The following is a 22,817-nucleotide window of genomic DNA, read 5'->3' on the forward strand; positions in this document are numbered from 1 at the left end:
AGTTGGTGAGAAAAAATACCCCACAACAACTCCATGGGCAACCCGCCCCTTTGGAATGTTTAACAGCGGGAAAATAAACTTTTTAAAAAATTTTTTCTTTTTTTTTTGGGTGATTTATTGAGGTGAAATCATCGCGCAGGCCCCGCCCCCTCTCCCCCCTTACAGCTTCCCCGCGCCCGCGCGCGCGCGCGTCATGCGCCCGGCCCCGCCCCGCGCCGAGGCGCCAAACCGCGCGCCAACCGCCGGCCACGCCCCCTCCGCCACGCCATTGGTTTTCCCTCCTCGAGTCCCGCCCCTTTGTATGACAGGCAGGCGCTACACCAATAGGAAGCGGAGAAACGCCGGGCACGCCTCTTCAGGGCGGGGCCGGGCGGTGACGCGCGGGGCCGGGGTAGCAACAGTTGCCTCGAGACCCGGCGCCCGGCGCCATAGTGACCGTAGCCCTGGAGACTGTTACTTGCCAACGGCGGCAACGCGCGGCCCCGGCGGCCGGAGCCCAGCGCAGCCCGCGGCACCCGGCGGCGACGGCAGGTGAGCGGGGCCGCCCCGTGACGGGCTGGAAGTGGGACCGCGGCCGGGGGGGGGGGGGGGGGGGGGGGTGCAGGGATGTGCGCGGTCTCCGCGTCCTCCGCGGGGCCGGCGCGGCGCGGGGCCGGCGGCGCGGAGCCGGCTTGTCCCGGCGCGGGATGCGCGGTCCCGCTGCGCGCCGGGGCGGGGGGCGCCGGTCGCGCCGCCCTCGGAAAGTTGGGAGCGGGGGAGCGGCGGAGGCGGCGCCGCTGAACCGCCCCGGGCTCCCCCTCCCCGGGCCGGGGCCGCTGCCCCGGGGCACCGCCCGCAGCGCGGCCCCGCCCGGCCACGGGAACCGACACCGCCCGGCGGGCGGGGGGGCCGCGGGCCCGCGATCCGCCGCTCCCGGCTCCGCGGGGCTGCCCGAACTCCGCGCTCCCGGTTCCCCCGTGGGGCTGCTCGGAACTCCGCAATCCCGGCCCCGGCGGGGACGCGGCGCTGCCGGGGGGTCCCAGCCGGTCCGCGAGCCCCAAAGTGTCCGCTCAGGGTCGGGAGGGGGCCCGATGGGGTTGTAGTCGGTACCGCTCAGCACTGTACCCGTGCTCTCCCTCTCTCCATTCTGTCCAAGTCCTTCTCTTCCTTCTGTTCCCCTCTCCGTGCTGTCCCCGTCCTTCTCTTCCTGCTGTTCCAGTCCCTCTCTTCCTGTTATCCCCGTCCTTCTTTTCCTTCTGTCCCTCTCCCCATGCTGTCTCCGTCCCTCTCTCCATGCTGTTCCGGTCCTTCTCTTCCCTCTGGCCCCGTCTCTCTCTTCCCTCTGGCCCCGTCTCTCTCTTCCTGCTCTCCCCGTCCTTCTCTTCCTTCTGTCCTCATCTCTCTCTTCCCGCTGTCCCCGTGCCTCTCTTCCTTCTCTCCCCCTCTCCATGCTGTCCCCGTGCCTCTCCTTCTGTCCCCGTCCTTCTCTTCCTTCTGTCCCCCTCTCCATGTTGTCCCCGTCCCTCTCTCCATGCTGTCCCTGTCCTTTTTTTTCCCGCTGTCCCGCTCTCCATGCTGTCCCCCTGTCCCGTCCCCCTCTCCGTGCTGTCCCCGTCCCCCCCTTGCGCTCCTCCTCCTCCTCTTTGGGGGTGGAGGGAGGTGATTTCAACTCCAGCTCGTCCCTGGAGTTTGCCAGAGCCGGGAGATCCCGGCGCTCGCTTTCTCGAGCCGGGCTTAGAAACGAGGGGAAATCGCAGCGAGAGCTGTTTGCAAGCATCCGCCGTCTGTTCTTGATGTGGTTTCTGCTGTTGGTTTTGAATAAAGTGTGTTGTGAAACAAGATTCATCTCCTGTTAGAGTGGGATTTTGTGGACGTGCCTGTTTCAAGCGTGAGTTCCCGCTGCCTGATTAAATGTTTCCATTCTTTTTGCTTAGATAGCACTCCGAGCCTTTATTTTGGCTTTGCAGTTGAAAGAGGCGAGACTTACTAATTAAAAAGCAGAATTAATAATAATTTTATTAAATATTGTTAAATCTACTTTACCTTTTTGCATTTGGAATGTCCTTAAACTGAGGCTTTAACTGGTAGATTAAACTGAGAGCTCAGCTTTGGAATCATTTACTCGAGGCTTTTTTCATCTGCTTCGGCCCAAACTTTTCAAGTTTATCTTGCTTACAAATTATTTGAGAATAGAAAGTAACGCCTGGCTTAGAGAGAAGAAAAAAAAAATCAGTCTCTAAATACCAATCTTAAGCTCCTGGGCTTCCCTCTTCGCCTCTGCTGTTTCACTTTTCAGTCTGAGTTTGCCTCAGCCAGTGCAGGATCAGTTCGGTCTCAGGTTTTATTTTAAAGTGGCACATTTAGTAAAAGGAGAGGCATTTTGGGAGGCTCTGTCGTGGTTACCTCGTTCAAAATGGGCTGAATCAACGTCTGACTGTGTCTGCTGAGAGAGTTTGGGATGAACAATTTGATTTCTGGGTGGCTGCTGAGGCAAACCCCCAAAGCAGGACCTTGTAGGACTACAGAGGTGTTGGATACATGAAAATCTCATTTTAAAATTTTTTTAAGAAACCCAACACATCCAGCTGTGTCCTTACCTCTCAGTTTTGCTGTCCCAAAGGAGGGGAGATGGATTGGAATTCTGTGAGATGTGTTTCATTTGCCTTGGGGTTACACAGCTGTGGGCAGGCTCCAGGGGTTTGTTGTTTGGAGTTGGTGTTGTCAGAGCTGTTCCCATAACCACGAGCTTTGGAACTGCTCATCTTTTTTAATCAGAATCTGACTTCTCAGGTAACAACAGGATCTTGGCCTGAAGGCTGGAAGTGCAGACAGAAGGGGTTGACAGCTGGAATTTCTTTGTCCCTGCGTGCTTCTTGCAGAACAGGAATGATCCCAGTGGGGATGGGGATGGGAGCATCCAGTGCCACAGAGGAAAGGCAGAATCGGGTCCCTCACAGCCATCCCTGCTTTGCATCTCCCTGCTGAGCCATTTGCATCTCATGAATTCCTCTCTCAGGAGCAAAGCCCCCAAGAGCCAGCTCTGCTCCTGTGAGAAATCTGCAGCACCTGGAGAGGGGCTGACACTGCAGGCAGCGCCCTGGGGTCTTTCCTTTAGCCCTCTCAAAGAGTGTTTTGTAGGATTGCCATATAAACTTGTAGGATTACCATAAAAATTTGTAGGATTGCCTTATAAATTTGTAGGACCACCTTATAAATTTGTAGGACCACCTTATAAACTTGTAGGACCACCATATAAATTTGTAGGATTGCCACATAAACTTGTAGGACCACCTTATAAATTTGTAGGACCACCTTATAAATTTGTAGGACCACCATATAAATTTGTAGGATTGCCATATAAACTTGTAGGACCACCTTATAAATTTGTAGGATTGCCATGTAAATTTGTAGGATTACCGTATAAATTTGTAGGATTGCCTTATAAACTTGTAGGACCACCATATAAATTTGTAGGATTGCCTTGTAAACTTGTAGGACCACCTTATAAACTTGTAGGACCACCATATAAATTTGTAGGATTGCCTTGTAAACTTGTAGGACCACCATATAAATTTGTAGGATTGCCTTGTAAACTTGTAGGACCACCTTATAAACTTGTAGGACCGCCATATAAATTTGTAGGATTGCCTTGTAAACTTGTAGGACCACCATATAAATTTGTAGGACCACCATATAAATTTGTAGGATTGCCATATAGACTTGTAGTACCACCTTATAAATTTGTAGGATTGCCTTATAAACTTGTAGGACCACCTTATAAATTTGTAGGACTGCCATATAAATTTGTAGGATTGCCAAATAAATTTGTAGGATTACCATATAAATTTGTAGGATTGCCATATAAATTTGTAGGATTACCGTATAAATTTGTAGGATTGCCATATAAACTTGTAGGACCACCTTATAAATTTGTAGGATTGCCATATAAATTTGTAGGATTACCGTATAAATTTGTAGGATTGCCATATAAATTTGTAGGACCACCTTATAAATTTGTAGGATTACCATATAAATCTGTAGGATTGCCATATAAATTTGTAGATTTGGCCTATAAATGGAGGCATCTCCTCCATCAAGGGACTTGGGTCCGCACTGAGCCCCTGCAGCCGGGCTGGGAGGGAGGGATGGGGTCACCCATCCCAGGATTTAAGGCTGAGTGTGGTCTAGAGAGAGTTGGTGTTGAATTGTGTGTCAGGTATGGGAAGGTACATCAGAAATACACTTTCTGTGTCATTTTGTGTGTGTAAACACCCTCAGACCCATCCCTGGCCGTGCCCAAGGCCAGGCTGGATGGGGCTTGCAGCACCCTGGGCTTATAGAAGGTGTCCCTGCCCATGGGACAGGGTGGAGCAAGGTGGGATTTAGGCTCCCTTCCATCCCAAACTATCCTGGAATTCTGTAACTATCGAGATGACATCATTTCTCCTGCCTTTTGGGGGGAATCCTCCAGCAGAGAGTATTCCCTGCCACTAAAAGCCACTTTCTGCCCCAAAATAACTTCAGTGCTGCAGAACAGCCGGCGCCACTCATTGTCTTTAAATAACCCCGTGCTTGTAACACCTCGGAGCACCGACAGCTGCCACGTTTCATCACAACATCTTTTCCCTGCCCATGGAGGGCCGTACACAGAGCGGCTTTGGCGGATCCCGGCCCATTTCCCCCCGCTGGAGCCGAGCTAAAAGCGGAGCCCGGGCTCGGTGCTGATTCAACAGGCGGGGCCCGCCCGCTCTCGGCAGTCTCTGCTGGAAGTGCCGAGTTATTTTTAACCCCGCATCTCCCTCCCTGGCTGCCTCCCTCGGAACAAATGCCAGAGCGGTGCAGGGCTGGGTGCGGGCCAGCGGGAGCACAGCGTGCCCGCCCGGCCCCGGGGATTGGGATCCATCGGGATCAGGGCTGGGATCCATCAGGATCAGGGCTGGGATCCATCGGGATTGGGGCTGGGATTCATTGGGATCTGGGCTGGGATTCATTGGGATCAGGCTGGGATCCATTGGGATCAGGGCTGGGATCCATCAGGATCAGGGTTGGGATCCATTGGGATCCGGGTTGGGATCCATCAGGATCAGGGCTGGGATCCGTCGGGATTGGGGTTAGGATCCATCGGGATCCAGGCTGGGATCCATCGGGATTGGGGCTGGGATTCATTGGGATCAGGGCTGGGATCCATCGGCATTGGGGCTGGGATCTATTGGGATCAGGGCTGGGATTCATTGGGATCAGGGCTGGGATCCATTGGGAGCTGGGTTAGGATCCATTGGGATCAGGGCTGGGTTCCATCAGGATCCATCAGAATTAGGGCTGGGATCCATCGGGATCAGGGTTGGGAATCCATCGGGATCCGGGGTGGGATCCATCGGGATCCAGGTTGGGAATCCATTGGGATCCATCAGGATCAGGGCTGGGATCCATCAGGGTCCAGGCTGGGATCCATCAGGATCAGGGCTGGGATCCATCAGGATCAGGGCTGGGATCCATCGGGATCTGAGCTGGGATCCATCGGGATTGGGGCTGGGATCCATCAGGATCCGGGCTGGGATTCATTGGGATTAGGGCTGGGATCCATTGGGAGCTGGGTTAGGATCCATTGGGATCAGGGCTAGGTTCCATCAGGATCCATCAGAATTAGGGCTGGGATCCATCGGGATCAGGGTTGGGAATCCATCGAGATCTGGGGTGGGATCCATCGGGATCCAGGTTGGGAATCCATTGGGATACATCAGGATCAGGGCTGGGATTCATCAGGGTCCAGGCTGGGATCCATCGGGATCTGAGCTGGGATCCATCGGGATTGGGGCTGGGATCCATTGGGATTGGGGCTGGGATCCACCAGGATCCAGGTTGGGATCCATCAGGGTCCAGGCTGGGATCCATCAGGATCAGGGCTGGGATCCATCGGGATCGGAGCTGGGATCCATTGGGATTGGGGCTGGGATCCATCAGGATCCGGGCTGGGATCCATTGGGATCCATCAGGATCCATCGGGACCCAGGTTGGGATCCATCAGGGTCTGCACTGGCATCCATTGGGATTTGGGTTAGGATCCATTGGGATCAGGGCTGGGATCCATCAGGACCCAGGCTGGCATCCATCAGGATCTTGGCCTGGATCCATCAGGATCTTGGCCTGGATCCATCAGGACCCAGGCTGGGATTCATCAGGATCAGGGCTGGGATCCATTGGGATCTGGGCTGGGATCCATTGGGATCTGGTTTGGGATCCATTTGGATCCAGGCTTGCGGTGCCGATATTGGACCCGCCCAAAGGGGAGGTTTCTGTCTGCAATCTGCCCTTTCAGGCTCGTTGTTTTGTCTTATTTGGGCTGGCAAGTCTTTATTCCTTTGTTCAAACACACAAATCCAGCTGATTGTCTGGGAACGTGCCGGCCTTCCCACTTCTGTCCAGCAGCTTAGGGATAATTCTCCAAAAATTCATAAATAGATGATAAAACCTTCCTTCAGCACAAGCTATGGACCCCTTAACACAGGAATCCAAGCAGTTCATGGAGTAATTATCAATAAATTCATAAATAGGTGACAGAATCTTCCTTCAGCACAAACCCTGGACCCGTTAACACAAGAATCCAAGATGCTCATGGAATAATTATCCATGAATTGATAAATAGGTGACAAAACCTTCCTTCAGCACAAGCTGTGGAACCCTAAACAGAGGAATCCAAGCAGTTTATGGAATAATTATCCATAAATTCATAAATAGATGATGAAATCTTCCTTCAGCACAAACCATGGACCTCTAAACAGAGGACTCCAAGCAGTTCATGGAATAATTATCCATAAATTCATAAATAGATGACAAACCTTCCTTCAGCATAAACCATGGACCCCTTTACCTACTGAGCAAAGAGAAAGGAATCCAAGCAGTTTATGGATTAACTATCAATAAATTCATAAATAGATGGTAAAACCTTTCTTCAGCACAAACCATGAACCTCTTAACACAAGAATCCAAGCAGTTCATGGAATAATTATCCATAAATTCATAAATAGGTGACAAAATCTTCTTTCAGCACAAACTGTGAACCTCTAAACAGAGGAATCCAAGCAGTTCATGGAATAATCATCCATAAATTCATAAAACCTTCCTTCACAAACCTTTAATCCCTGAGCAAAGAGGAATCCATTTGTACAGGGCACTTCCTACAGTCCCTTTTCTTAGCACACAAAGCACAGAGAGGAAATTATTTAATGGTCATATTAATACACAAATTATTTTTATTTGGGGGGAAAGCAGAAAAAACAAACCCACTTTCAGCTTTTGGTGATGTTTTATAAGGGATGGCAATGTTTATATTTCAGAAATTATTTCAGGACATGTTAATACACAAATTATTTACAGATTGGGGAGAAAGAGAAAAAAACAAACTTACTTTCAGCTTTGGGTGATGTTTTATGAAAGATGGTGATTTCTAGAGAAGTTTAGATGTTGTTAATTCAGCTGAGTTGTTAAAACAATAGGTGGTTATGTCTAGACATGTGATTTCATGCCAGTGAATGAGAAACTCTTCCTCTTCCCACAGTATTCCTGCTCACTTATGTCACTGCAGGGGTTAGGCAGTGTCTGCCCTGCAATAAAGTTAAAAGGTGTGCTTTAAATTGCAACAGGAGCAAGAAGTTTCCCAAACAGAGCTTTAGAAACTGTTTTGGTTCCTTGATCTGGTCATAAAATCACAGAAGAAATTTTCCCTGAGATCCATCCCAACACCCAGCCACAATTTCATGGCTATTTCCTGATGTCCTCAGGAGTGAAGAGCTGTAGAAATCCCAAATGAAGGCATTTAAAAACTCATTTAAAGACAATTCATAAGTTCGGTTTATTCCTGAGTTAGATTTCTATTGGAAATTTCTTTTTCTGAGTTTAATAAATGGCAGAGAAGTCTCAGAGTTGTACAAATGTGTCGTGGGAGGAAACTTTGCAAGAGGTTAATGACAGAACATTGCAGTGAAAGGAACAGGTCACACAATGCTGCACCAATAATGACTTTCATGTAAAGAATATGCAAACAAAAATCAAATGCTTTGTTTTCTTGTCCCAAATCTGAAAGAAATCCTCAGCAAGAAGCTGACAGAAATAATAATTACATTGACTGTAGAGCTGTTCCTCCCTGATGAGCTCACTGGTGCATATTCCCACCATCCAGGTTCCACAGTTTTTTATTTTTTTCTCCTGTGTGAGGGAGTTTTTCTTTGGCTTCATGTGCAGGATGTGTGGATGTGTGTGAGGACAAACAGCAGCAGGTACCTCATGCAGGCTCTGAGGAGGAGCAGCTTGAGACACATCCCTGAATCCCCTGGCAGGGCTGGTGCCTTGTGAAGGCTGACCTGAAACAGGGAATGGCTTCTCACTGAGATTTAAATGGAAAAAAAATCCCATTTAGATGGAATATTGGGAAAGAATTGTTCCATGGCAGAGCTGGGGGTGCTCACCTGGACAAGAGAAGGTTCCAGGGAGAGCTCAGAGTCCCTGGCAAGGCCTGAAGGGGCTCCAGGAGAGGGACTGGGGACAAGGCCTGGAGGGACCGGACACAGGGAATGGCTTCCACTGGAAAAATTGAAATTTAGATGGGAAAAAATCATATTTAGATGGGATATTGGGCAGGAATTGCTCCCTGGCAGGCAAGAAGGCTCCAGGGACACCTCAGAGCCCCCTGAGGGCCCTAAAGGGGCTCCAGGAGAGGGACTGGGGATGAGGCCTGGAGGGACAGCGCACAGGGAATGGCTCCCACTGGAAAAGGGGAGATTTCTGTGGGATATTTGGAAGGAATTGTTCCCTGGGAGGGTGGGGAGGAGCTGGGATGGAATTCCCAGAGCAGCTGTGGCTGCCCCTGGATCCCTGGCAGTGCCCAAGGCCAGGCTGGACAGTGGGAGGTGTCCCTGCCATGGCCAGATGTTCTCCAAAGTTCCTCCCCACCCAAACCATTCCATCCTTGTGAAGGCTGACCTAGAACAGAGATTACACAGAGTTACAGAATAAAGCAGGGATTTATTAAGAGGCCTCAATGGATCCACCTTGGGCAGCACAAGAGCCCAGCCAGGGCTGCACCCAAGGTGAACCAAAATGGTCACAAAATGCACAACTGATCACAGGATCTCTCATTTTTATCAATTCTGCTCCATTCAGTCCGATCCTTCTTGTTTTTCTCTCTCCAGCCCACGTTGTTTGTGCTCTTGGGCCTGAGATTTGGATCCTTTGTCCTTGGTGCCCAGCTGGAGCAGGAATTGTTTTGTCTCCCTGCTCTGTGCACAGAGCTCACCATCCCCTCATGTGAACCCAGACCCACCCACTAAAGCAGCACAGAATCTGAAAAATAGAAAAGCTCAAACCTGAGGCATCAGGATGACTCCATGCTCTGACTTCTTCAGGGCATCTCTGATCTTTACAAAGTCTCATCCTGGCAAAGTAAAGGTGGAACATGAGCAGGAGCAAAGCAGAGCTCCAGGGGATGGCTCCGTGTTCAGCATCCCTGAATCAGCACTGGCAGGACAAGGGGGATGGGTTGAAACTGAAAGAGAGGAAATTTAGGGTTGCAAACCAAAGAAATTCTTCACTATCAGGAGGGTGAGCCAAAGGTTTTCCAGAGATGTGCCTGCCTCATCCCTGGCAGTGCCCAAGGCCAGGCTGGACAGGGCTTGGAGCACCTGGGATGGTGGAATGTGTCCCTGCCATGGCAGGGGTGGGATGGGCTGAGCTTTAAGGACCTTTCCAACCCAAATAATTCCATGATTCTGTGAGATTTCCTGGCTCCCTGTCAAATCCAGGGCTCACCTTCCAGGCCTTTCAGAGCAGTTCAAATCCCAGCAATTGCTGTTTGTGTTCAGCATGTCTGAATCAGGAGTGGCAGGACAAGGGCGAATGGGTTGAAACTGAAAAGAGGAAATTTAGGGTTGATATTGCTCTTTGGCACATAAAATTAAATTTCCTCCATCTCTTCTAGAGTAAAGTATTCTGGCTGGATTCACTTCTCTCCCAATGATCTTTGGAGTGCAAATTTTCCCTTTACAATCAGGAACCAAACCCTTCTCCAAACTCACAGACATCCCTTTTGCAGCCATGCTGGGGATGAGGGAACCCTCGTGGGCTCCACACATCAGAAGCAAATCCAGGTGTGAAGAGAGATGGTTCTGTCTCCATGGCTGAGTTTGGGAAGTGCCTCATTCATTTGGAAGCACGAGGATGAAGTGATGTTTGGGGTGAAACACCAGGAATTCAGGAATTTGTCTGGGATTACATGGCTGGTGGTTCTTTGAGGTTAACACGAGGCAAAGGGTCCTGCTGAATGGAGCCTGTAATTAAGGGTGACTCTTCTGGAGGTGTCACTAGTTAAGAATGACAAGAAACATCAGGGGAAAGAGGAGAGAAGGGGGAAAAGTGGGGGTGGAATGATTATAGGCAAACAACCTCAGCAGAATTAGCAATTTCCTTAACAACCACCTGGTTAGTCATTGTCAGACTGTTCCTTGTATCAGCTTAAGATCCCATTGCCACCATGACAACCCTGGAACTGTTCTGGAGAATTTCTGGCTTAACACACAGCTGATTAAACATTCACCCTGCCCAGGGAATGATATCAGTTATTCTTGTTCTTCTGACCTCTGGTGTCTGAGAGTCCTGGAGGTTTTAGATAAAGCAGCCTCACACCGACAGGTAAAACTTTGCACTGCCCTTGCCCTTTTGCACTGAAATTTTATTTTTATTTTTATTTTTATTTTTATTTTTAATCATATAGAGACATCCAGCAGTGCTACACAGCAATAGTGATGGCCTCAGTGAAGTGCTGGTGGAAGTTCTTGTGTTCCCCTGATTTGTGAAGGTTATTTATGATGGATGATTGATTTCCGGAGCACCTGAGCATCTGATGATGCTTTTGCACACAGGGTTTCTCATGTTTTAGGTGCTGTTGGATAAGAGCATCAACTCATGTGAAAGGACATGGCTTAAACTGAAGGGAGGGCAGGTTTAGATGAAATGTCAGGAAGGAATTTTCCCTTTGTTGGTGATGAGGTTGTGGCACAGATTGCCCAGAGAAGCTGAGGCTTCCTGGAAGTGTTCCTGGATGGGTGGTGAGAAGGTGGCAGGAGGCAGAACAGGAGGAGCTTTAAGGTCCTTTCCAACCCAAACCATTCTGGGATTCTTCTTCTGTTCCCTTCTTGATTTTCTCCAAGATCTGATCCTGAGCTGAGCTGATTTTTTCCTAATATGCTAATTCGGTTTTTCCTAATGTCCTACCTATAGGATAGGATCTCACCAACTTCCTAATACCCAAACTACATTTTTTTTCCTGATATCCAACCTATATTTCCCTTGGCACAGCTTGAGGCTGTGTGCTCTGGTTCTGTCAGTGCTGCTGCAGACAGAGCCCAGCCCCAGCTGAGCACAGGCACCTTTCAGGAGCTGCAGAGAGTGATGGGGGCACCCCTGAGTCTCCTTTTCTCCAGGCTGAGCACCCCCAGCTCCCTCAGCTGTTCCTCACAGGGTTTGTGCTCCCAGCCCCTCACTGACAGAGCCCTCAGGGTGAGGTTTGGGCTCTTTCTTTTGGAAGTGCCTCACTCATTTGGAAGCATGAGCATGAAGTGATGAATCCTGTGCAGGTCCAGGAGCTGCACTGATGATCCCTGTGGGATCCAGCTCAGGATTTTCTGGAATTCTGTGAGCCCAGGCTGGAGCAGGAGGCTCCTGGAGGTGTGTGCTGAGGTGGACAATGAAGTGTGCACACCCTTCTCTGTGCAGCTCATGGGAAACAAGGATGGATCCTGCACAGAGCTGGATATTCCAGCAGCTCTGGGGCCTTTCTCACCAACACTCTCACATTTTCTGTTAGCCAGGCTCTTGTTTGGCAGTGCAGGGAGGTTGTGCAGCCTCTGATAAGCTGGGAGGAAGCAGTTGGGAGATAAGCCCAGGCTCTGGGTGTGCTGGAGCTGCTGTTGTCAGTGCTGTCACCTCGCTGCTCTGTGCAAGGATATTTTTCTCCTCCTTCCCTGAGCTGTCTGGGATGGTCTAGTCTAAAAAACAACTCAAAATTCACCTCTGGGCTGTGACATGTGGATTAAGTGCATATGGACTGGTTCTGCTTAATTTGTCCTGCATTTAAACAATTTCTTGTGCTGCTCAAACCCCCACCCTTCCCCCCAAAGGAGATGAAACACAGATCTTTTCAAATATTCATGACCTTAAATGACCAATCATGGGAGGAAATTTTTCTTTAATAGGTACAAATAAGAAGAGAAATAATGGCTCCTGGTCACCAGGCTGGTCTTCAGAGCTTCCTTCTTCCTAGCAAATATTTATTCTCCTTAATGTGACAGATGTGAACCACTGTTAGAAGACTTCCACCTGCCAGGAAGGTGAAATATCCTCCACAGAATATTTCTTTAAACCCCTTAAAGAACCTGGGGCTTGCCTGCCCAGCTCTCACAGCTGCTTGCATGCAGAATGTAAATTTTTCTATATGAAAAATATAGAAGAAACAGCACCCCTCAAACCAGAAATGCAAAGTTCACCCTCATATTTTAGGCACATCCTCTGCCACATTGTCCTGCACCCCTCTGAGCTGAGTTGGGCTTGCAGAAGCAAAGTTGTTGCTACTCCTGGTGTAACTCAGAGATCTGTTGGGGTCCATGTTTATGACATGAGTTGTTACTATTAATATTTTTTGTTATGAGGAAACATTAGAGTAAAAATAATGTATGTAGTGACAAGAAAGAAATTTATTATCAAAGAAATTGATGATAATAATTATCAAATAAATTTATAATAATAATAATTATCAAATAAATGGATAATACTTAGGAATTAATTAGATTATATACATAATTAATATATATTAAATTATATAATTTTTAAGTATTATAGCAGTGAATTGTTATTTTAGAGTTTGTAATAGTGGACAGATTTTATTATTAATTTATAAATTAAATATTTAATATTATTACATCTATTTATTAATTAAGTTTTTATAAATTATTAAGTAATATAGCATTAAATTATTTTAGAGTTTGTATAGTTGATAAATTTTACATTAGTAGAGAGTTTTAATTTAAATTTAGTATTTTAGTAAATTTAGTAATTTAATTTAAATTTGGTCATTTAAATTTAGTAATTAAAATAAATTTAGTAAATTAATAGAGAATTTAATTTAAATTAGTAGAGATCTTCTCATGCCGAGGAAGGAGGGTTAATTATTTAATTATTCTGTGCCAGGACATTCCAGCACAGCTGCGTCACCCAGGCTGCTGGGATGGGCTCTGCTCCTCTTGAGGCAGGAACCTCGGGGCTGTTTGAGTTAATAACCCTGTTAATTACCCTGTTAATTAGGGATAAACCCCATGGAGCCAGGGAGAGCTCAGAGCCCCTTGCAGGGCCTGAAGGGGCTCCAGGAGAGGGACTGGGGACAAGGCCTGCAGGGACAGGACACAGGGAATGGGTCCCACTGGAAAAGTGAAACTTAGATGGGAAAAATACCATTTAGATGGAAAAAAACTCATTTAGATGGGAAAAAAACTCAAATTGGATGGGATATTGGGCAGGAATTGTTTCCTGGCAGGAAAGGAGAAGGCTCCAAGGAGAGCTCAGATCCCCTTGAGGGCCCTAAAGGGGCTCCAGGAGAGGGACTGGGGACAATGGATGGAGGGTCAGAACAGGGAACAACTTCCCACTGGAAAAGTGACATTTAGGTGGGAAAGAAATGCCATTTAGATGGGATATGGGGCAGGAAATGTTCCCTGGCAGGAGAGGAGAAGGTTCCAGGGAGAGCTCAGAGCCACGTGCAGGGCCTGAAGGGGCTCCAGGAGAGCTGCAGAGGGACTGGGGACAAGGCCTGGAGGGACAGCACACAGGGAACGGGCTCCCACTGGAAAAGAGGAGATTTTTGTGGGGTATTTGGAAGGAATTGTTCCCTGTGAAGGTGGAGAGGGGGTGGGATGGAATTCCCAGAGCAGCTGTGGCTGCCCCTGGATCCCCGGCAGTGCCCAAGGCCAGGCTGGACAGTGGGAGGTGTCCCTGCCGTGGCCAGATGTTCTCCAAGGTTCTTCCCACCCAAACCATTCCGTTGATGCCTTGTGAGGGCTGAGCTAGAAAGGAGACTGGACAGAGTTACAGAATAAAGCAGGGATTTATTAAGAGGCCTCAATGGGTCCACCTTGGGCAGCACAAGAGCCCAGCCAGGGCTGCACCCAAGGTGAACCAAAATGGTCACAAAATACACAACTGATCACAGGGTCTCTCACTTTTGTAAGCTCTGCTCCATTTGCATGTTGGAGTTAATTATCCAATTAATCCATGCAGTCCCATCCTTCTTGTGTCCAGCCCACGTTGTTTGTGCTCTTGGGCCTGAGATTTGGATCCTTTGTCCTTGGTGCCCAGCTGGAGCAGGAATTGTTTTGTCTCCCTGCTCTGGGCACAGAGCTCACCATCCCCTCATGTGAATCCCAGACCCACACATAAAGCAGCACAGAATCTGAAAAATACAAAAGCTCAAACCTGAGGCATCACCACGATTCTGTGATCACAACAGAGAATGGATTGCAGTGAGTCTCTCTGTGCACCACTTTGTCCTTTTCAGCCCCTTTTCATAGGTAAAATCTGCCATACAAACCCGATCCCCCTCATCATGCTCAGGATTTTGCAGTCCCTGACTGCTGCCCTGTGGGGAAATGTGCTTTGCCTTCAGCCCCACAGGTTCCTTGCAGGCTCTGTGGTTGTGAATATCAAAATCACCACTTGTTTGCTGGGGACTGAAAGGAGACATTTTCATATCAAAACATCTGAGGGTGTGACTGTCACAAGAAAATCTCTGGCTTTTCAGGCCCTGGGGCTGCAGCTGTACCAGTGTCTGTGGGATTTGGGTTATTTCCTAGATATTTATGCACAATGATATATAAAATATACCTGTATACATACATGTACAGACACATTATGTATTTCGAAGAGTAAATTGTGATCAAGTGCAGTTCCAAGGGTGTTTATTCCACATTTCTGATTCATCTCTTTGCCTCTGGACTCCATCCTCACTGGGGTTTTTGTGCCACCTTAGACTCCCCTGTGTCAGGAGTCCCCTGAGGCACAAATTAATCTCTGATCTAGCCAGCCCCATATTCCTCTGATCCACAATCCACATCCTTTGGCACTTCAGAGTGTGTTTGGGAAATTCTGCTTTATTTGCTGTGCGCTTTCATTTCCATTCATTTCCATTTTCCAGTAGGGAATAATTCAATCCCTGTTGTTTTAATTTTTTTCTTTTTTTTTTTTTTTTCTTCTTTTTGTTTGTTTGGGGATTTTTTGGTTAGTTTGGTTTGGTTTTTTGTGGGTTTTTTTTTTGTGTTGTTGTTGTTGTTTTCCCCTAGAACCCAGAAAGTTAAGATGGGCAAACTCCTAAAGGATTAATATTTCTAAAGTGCTTTGAAAGCCTCAGGTACTTGTAGCTTTACTCACTGATCAAAACAAGACACACATTTTTTGGGGATGGTGTCATTATTGCTCTGCTTCCTTTTTTTTTTTTTTTTCTTCTTTTTTGGGATGGTGCCACTATTTTTCTGTTTTGTGCCCTCCTGGAATATTTCATGCAGTGGCACTTAGACAATCCCAGAATGGTTTGGTTGGAAGAGACATCCTGGCTTCTTTCTGCTCCCTTAAAATGATCCCTCAGGAAAAACCCCTCTCCAGAGGATTTTCTTATTTTCCTATTTAAAAATTTCCTGCTCGGGGCAGGGATCCTGCAGGGCTTGAGCTGCTGGAGATGCAGAGATGATGCTCAGAGCTGTGTTTTAGTGCTGAAAAAATTCAGAGAACAGCCAACAAACCCCTGGAGAAATGGTTTAGTTACAGAAATTTGGGGGAAATAGTGGTTGGGGCATTTCTTGCTGAAGTGATTCCAGAATCACTCTTCAGGTTGTTTTACAATCCAGATCAACACACAGCTAGTATGCTCTAAAAAGGGAATTTTGGAACAAAAATGAACTGCAGATGAGTAGAACTTTCTGTTCCACATTGCTCTGCTTGCAGGACCCAGTGAAACTCAGATTTCCCTTTTTGCATGTTTAAAAAGTCAATTTATATCATGGGTTAAATCCCTCCAGCTGCGTCCTTAAAACCCAAGCTTTTTTCTTCAACTGCCACCAAATAATTAATACATCATACACTGCAATTTTAATTCACTTTCCCCTAAGAATTACTTAATTCCTTGGTGATGAGTCTCTCCTTAGTCAATCATTAAGGAATTTCTGTTCTGACTTTTTCTTTTGGCAGCTACTTGCTTGAATTTATATTGTGATGTTTGGGCAATGAAATGTTCCACACAGTGAAGGTTTTGAATGCATTCTCCTGATTTCTGAGTGATCTCTGAATACATGAGGATTGAATTATGTGATTAGCCACAACATCATGCAATATTCTGCTGGGGAAAAGTAAATTGTCTGTGGATGGATTTCCACTTTACACTTCAGGTTTATAACCATCATAGCACAGCAGTGAATGGAAGTTGGTGACAACTGACAGCCTGTGGCCACTCTGCAGTGATTTTTATACCTTTTTCTTGCTCAGGTTTATAAAAATTTTACTAATTTTCCCTGTATCAGAAAGCTAATATAAGAATTGAGCTACTGTCTGTTCCCTGGAAGAATGATTTCCCCCCAAAACAGGAGCAGGTTGGTTAGAGGATATAGGCAGTAATAAGGTCCAATAATGTAAAAACACAGGATTTTAATATTAAAAATCTGTTCCCTTGTCCAGCCTCAGCTTTGGCCCTTAGAGACTGGAGAGCCTGCAAACACCATTTCATTAAATGTCTTCTTCTCTTCTCTTCTCTTCCCTGTTCTCCCCCTTTCCACCTTCTCTCTTTCTCCCTTGCCCCCTCTCCTCTTTCTTCCTTTTTCTCCCTTTCCCCTCCTCTCAGCTGTCACTGCCTCTTTCCCTGTGACTCCTCCAAACCCCTCTTTGCTGGAGTGCAGAAAAATGAGAATTATTCCCTCTGGAGTTCTTTCTGCCACAGCACCTAAGTGCAGAAGCAGGGAAGCTGATGGTGCTCTTTTTTCTTCTCCCTTCCATCTGCAGAAAGTAAAACTTATCCAGTAAAAAAAAAATAAAAAAAATTTCAGTGTTCTATTGATTGTTAAAATTTGCTGTCAATGTCTTGATTGCTGCTCTCACATGGTGAATAAGAGCAAAAAATGTCCCTTCTCTGTTGGAAGGCTGAACTGGAAATTCAGGATTAACAAAATCTACTTGGCTTTTTTGCCTTTGAAACAGGCAGATGAGATTGTTTAACATATCATTTGCTAAGGCTTATTTTGACTGAAGTCTGATGGCAAGCAGCACCCCAAGCAAATATTTCAGAATAAAATACTAAATTTCTGCCTTACAACTCTGTTGCTGTTGGTTTAAGCTAACTCTGGTGATCAAATCCCTCCTGTTGGCAAAAGTTCTGGTAGCAGAGCAGGAATTGTTTGTATGCTGTATTTTAAACCTCGTGTTTTCCGCTGTTACCTTAATAGAAAACATATTTAGACATCTTCCCCTTAACTCCCTGCCTAAATAACTGGGTTTGGAATTCCATCTGGCTGCACAGAAGAAACTCTTCCCTCTATTCCCCACCCAAATCTCTCCTTGGTAAATAAAGGAGCCAATGAAAAGTGAAGGTTTTTTTTTTTTTTTTTTAAGAGAACAAATCATTCTGCTGTTAAAATTGGCAGCACCGTGGTCTTTCCTGGCTACCTGCTGCTCTGAGGCTCTCCAGAGCTGCTGGAAGCTGTTTCTAAAATTCTCTGAGCTGTTGGAACACGTTTGGCTCATAAATACCCACAGCTCCTGGCCCATAGAGAGCTGTGAGTCACAGAGGAGGGAAGGGCGAGTGTGGATGGTGAAAAAACCCCAATCCCAACACCTCAATAACAAAATAAAGTGGACTTTCATGCTCCATCCTCTCTGCCCTTCCTACTTTTCCCTTTTCCTTCTTTGGGAAGAATGCTGCAAAGATTTATCCTATGGAATGTCAAATTAGTGTTAGGTTGAACCTTTTAAAATACAATTTTATGCAATTCAGTCACAAGGCAATAATGGGGTGATAAACAATTCATAATTTCAAAAGGAAAATAGATTAAAACCTTTAGAGCAGTGGAAAATCTGAATGCTGATTCCTCTGATCCTTTTGAAGTTCTACAACTCAGGGACGAGAGTTGATAGAGAAACCCCAATCCCAATAGCTCAATAAGAAAATAAAGTGGACTTTCATGCTCTGTCCTCTCTGCTCTTCCTACAGGACTTTTTTCCTTTTTCTTTTTGGGAAGAATGCTGCAAATTTCTTCCTTTGTATGCTCAGAGAATTAAATCTGCAAATTTCCTCCTCCATGTGCTCAGAGAATTAAATCTGTGCAAACTTCACCCATTCCCCTTCTTTCCCTGTCCTCATTTAAACTCTCCCTGAGCTTGGTATTTGAAATATCCATGGAAAAAGCAGCTCCAGGTGTGACTGGGTCAGAACCTCAGGTGATGCTGAGGAGATTCCTTCTCCCTCTGCCTTTTCTGCTCATTTGATGTGAAAAATGGATTTGTAAAAAATCCTTAAAACCTGATATGTGGTCTTGTATATTTATAGGTAAACACTGCAGATTTTAAATTAATTAAATAAAAAATAATTTTATATTAATTTAATTATTTAAGATGATAATTTTAATGATTTTTATTAAAATTTAATTAATTAATTTTAACTTAATGTTGAATTAATTTAATTATAATGACATTTAAAAATTTTAAATTATTATATATAAATTAATATTTATTATTAATATATATTTTATATATTTATATATATAAATAATAAATATATGTTATAAATAAATAAATAGATTTGTATATATATAAAAATTAAATATACATATATATAAATTAAATTATTTTAACTTTAAAATTTTATTTTAAATTAATTTAAATTGATCACTCTGGAGATCAGTCCCAGCTTGGACTCAATGCTCTGGGAGGTCTCTTCCACCCTAAATGTTCCAAAACCCTTTTTCCCTGCAAGAATATTCCTAGAAAACCTTTTCTTTGCTGCATTTCCCCACTGGTATTTGCATTGCTGATGATTTGGCCTTGGGAGAAGAGTTGCTCTGCTCTCAGCAGCTGCTGCTTTCCTTTCCAGAGGAGATGGATTTGTTTTTTCCATCCCTGAATAATTTAGATCCTATTCATAGCTTCAAAATATTACTTTGCAGAGTAACGAGGTGCTGAAAATGAGGCTGAAAATGAATGTTCTGATGCGTTTCCACCTGCAAATGACAAAAGTGCTGCGTGAAGTTTGCTGTGACAAAGCTTTAGGGACTCCAGTTCAGTCTGCATTTAATCAATTTGTTTTGTAGAGGAAAATTTATATCAAATCTGGCAGCCCTTTTAATGGGTAGGTTGCAGAAATGAAATTATGCCTGATTCTGCTTCTAAATGTGCTGTGACATTAGTGTTAAAAAAAAAAAATCAAATTACTAGTTTTGCTTCTCTTCATTGCAAAATGGGCAGGCATTGTATATAGAGATTGTGTATTGTGTGTAAAGAGATTTTAAAACTTTTTTAACAGGTTTTGTCATGTTTTAAAACCTTTTTAAAAGTTTTTGTCATCCTCAACTGATATTGGTTAGAACATAAGAAACATAAGAACATGGGTTAGAACATAAGAAATATCTCATAATTTGCAAAACAAACATTTTCATCGTCGACTGATATTGGTTAGAATATAAAAAACATAAGAACATAACATTGGTTAGAACATAAACTCATATTTTGAGTTTCATAATTTGAAATAATTTGAAAAATCTCATAATTTGAAAACCAAACATTTTCATCCTCAACTGATATTGGTTAGAATATAAGGAATACAGGAAATAGAAGAACATAACATTGTTTAGAATATAAGAAACATAAGAACTTAACATTGGTTAGAACATAAAAAACTCCTATTTTGAGTTTTATAATTTGAAATAATTTGAAAAATATGAAAATATGAAAAATCTCATCATTTGAAAAACAAACATTTTCATCCTCAACTGATATTGGTTAGAATATAAGAAACATAAGAACATAACATTGTTTAGAATATAAGAAACTCATATTTTGAGTTTCATGATTTGGAATAATTTGGAAAATATGAAAAAACTCAATTTGCAAAACAAACATTTTCAACCCTTACTGATACTGGTTGGAACATAAGAAACATAAGAACATAGCATTGGTTAAAACATAAGAAATGTCTCATAAATTGAAAAACAAACATTTTCATCCTCAACTGATATTGGTTAGAATATAAGAAATATAGGAAATAGAAGAACATAACATTGTTTAGAATATAAGTAACTCATATTTTGAGTTTCATGATTTGAAATAATTTGGAAAATATGAAAAAACTCAATTTGCAAAACAAACAATTCTATATATCCTATAGAAACCTAGCTTATAGTGTATTGTAATTAGGGAATAGTTGGCTTCTGATTGTGATAGCATTAATTGTTACACCTGTATTATCTCACCCTTCAAATGAGACTGAAAATGGAATAGAAGTTTATAAAACATCTCTCAGTTGCCCCATCTCTGGGTCAGAAAAGGGTTTAGTCCAATACTGCTGGAGGCATTCTTAGCATTCCTTCCAGTCTGCATCGTAGCTACACAACATCTAATCACACTTCTCCACAACAACTGGCTGTAAATTAACATTATAATGGATCCTAAGGGTTTGTAATTACTCAGAAATGTCATTGGGCTGGAAGAGTGCTGGGCTCTGCTTGTCAGCATCTTCCCTCTCCCTTCTTGGAGTCTTCCTGCAGGTGAAAAATTCATATTTCTGAGGTTTTGTTGTGCTGAGCAGCACTTTGCTCTCTGTTATAATGATTGTCACCAACATTAGGGACCAGGCTGAATTCAGCATCATGGAATTTCTGTGCTGAGCTGAACCATCCCAATAATTTCTAAACACCACCAGCTTCTGCTTTCTGCTGTCCCATCCCAATTTTGATGTTTATTTCTTCACTGGAGTGGCTGGAAGAGGTGCCTTTGGCAGGGATGGGGGTCTTCTTGGAGTCTTCCTGGAGGTGAAAAATTCATTTTTCTGAGGTTTTGTTGTGCTGAGCAGCACCTTGCTCCTCTGTTGTAATGATTGTCCTGGAGTGTCACCAAAGTTAGGGACTAGGCTGAATTCAGCATCATGGAATTTCTGTGCTGAGCTGAACCATCCCAATAATTTCTAAACACCACCAGCTTCTGCTTTCTGCTGTCCCATCCAATTTTGATGTTTTATTTCTTCACTGGAGTTTAAGAGCTGCCTTTGGCAGGGATGGGGATGCTGCTCCCACAACTGCTCCTCATAGGGAGAGGAGCAGAAATCTTTGAATTGTGGCTCAAACCCCGCCTTGGGCAGGGCAGCAGCAGCATCATCCTTTCTGCTGTCCATCAGGAGAATTCCCACATCTGGAACGTGGAATTCCCACATCTGGAACGTGGAGAATTCCCTCCTCCACATGGACACAAGGGCTGCAGCAGTGGGGGTGGCTGCTGCTTCACCAAACTGACACCAGAATTTTTGGCTCTCTGCGTGGGCAGCGCTGCAATTCCCTCCAGAGCTTCTCTTGGAGCAGCTGCATCTCCTGATGTACCAAAAATGAGATTTTTATCCCCTAAGGAGAGCTCCAGGTGGGTTGTGCAGGATGCATCCCAGCCTGGAACTAAACTGGCAATATCCACCCTTTCCACAGCTCCATTTTCAGCCAGCATTCCCTTTTGGGAAAAAGAATGATCTGCCACGAATTTGCTGCCTTTTTGTGGAAAAAAAAGGGGGGAAGGAATGAAATAATAGTTAATACTTAATGCATATGAGCAGCAATGCTGCTGGGGTTGCCTAGCAGCCACTTAGACAAGCAGGAGAATAAAAAGGGCTGAGTGAATGTGAATTTGGAGCTGGTTCCTGGGTCTGAGGGTGGAATCTGACCCATGCAGCCCAGTTGGGTTTTTTTTTTTTTTGGGAGGGAATTTACCACTAATGGATATTTTAGCTCTGGATCATCTCAATGCACTCCCCCACCCCCATCTGGTTTTTCCTTTTTGGTTTTCTTCAAGTGTAACTTGGAGAGTTTTAGCCAAAGGGAGGTGTTAAAGTTTTGTGTGGTTTTTCTGGAGATGGAATAGGCAAAAAAAAAAAAAAAAAAAAGAAAAAAATATCTCTCAAAGAGATTTTTTCCTTCTTTTTAGGACAGTATCTCTGGCAGTCTGGAGATCATTAGCATTTCATGGCCTCTTCAATGTACTGCTCAGTAAATGCTGTGGAGACTGGAAATAGCTCCTGCAGTCACACTTAACACTCCTCACATTGCTCTCCTTCCTGCAAAAAGTTCATTTCATCTTCTGAAAAGCAAAAGTAGAAAGAAACTTTGGAAAAAAAAAAGAAGGAGAGGAGGTTTGAGCTGCTCTGTGAGTGCAAATAAACTCCTTCCCCATGAGACCAGAAATTCCCCAAAGTATAAAGCTGGGTTAAAACCCCACTAGGAGATAAAAATAAGGAAGGCTGACAGTTTAAATAGTGATTTTCTGAATTCATGTTCTTCTCTTGACTTCTTTTTTTTTTTTCTTTCAGTAAAAGTTGGAAAGCTGGAAACCCTTTTCCTTGTCAGGCACTTGTGGGAGTTACAGGACTCCAGCAACTGGAATCCTAAAACCCTCCTCTGCCATCCACACTTGAGAGGTGTGAACTCTCCATTTTAATGTGTTTTCCTCATCCCAGCAGTAATTTTTAGCATATTAAAGCAGAGAAAAAGGGCACTTAGGAGAAAGGAATGAAGTGA

General features: G+C 44.9%; 1 protein-coding gene across 2 annotated transcripts in view; it reads left to right on the forward strand.

Annotated features, from left to right (window-relative positions):
• Positions 1 to 477: 477 nt before the first annotated feature.
• Positions 478 to 22,817, forward strand: part of RFX2 (regulatory factor X2) — an 80,329-nt gene continuing 57,989 nt past the window's right edge. Inside the window, exon 1 of one of the 2 annotated variants that reach the window (XM_063160913.1) lies at positions 478 to 531. The gene's annotated coding sequence lies outside the window, so the exon portion shown is untranslated. The remainder of the gene's footprint in view (positions 532 to 22,817) is intronic. The other variant, XM_063160914.1, reaches the window with a different exon arrangement.

This window comes from Melospiza melodia, chromosome 7 (genome assembly GCF_035770615.1).
Source record: "Melospiza melodia melodia isolate bMelMel2 chromosome 7, bMelMel2.pri, whole genome shotgun sequence".
NCBI lineage: Eukaryota > Metazoa > Chordata > Aves > Passeriformes > Passerellidae > Melospiza > Melospiza melodia.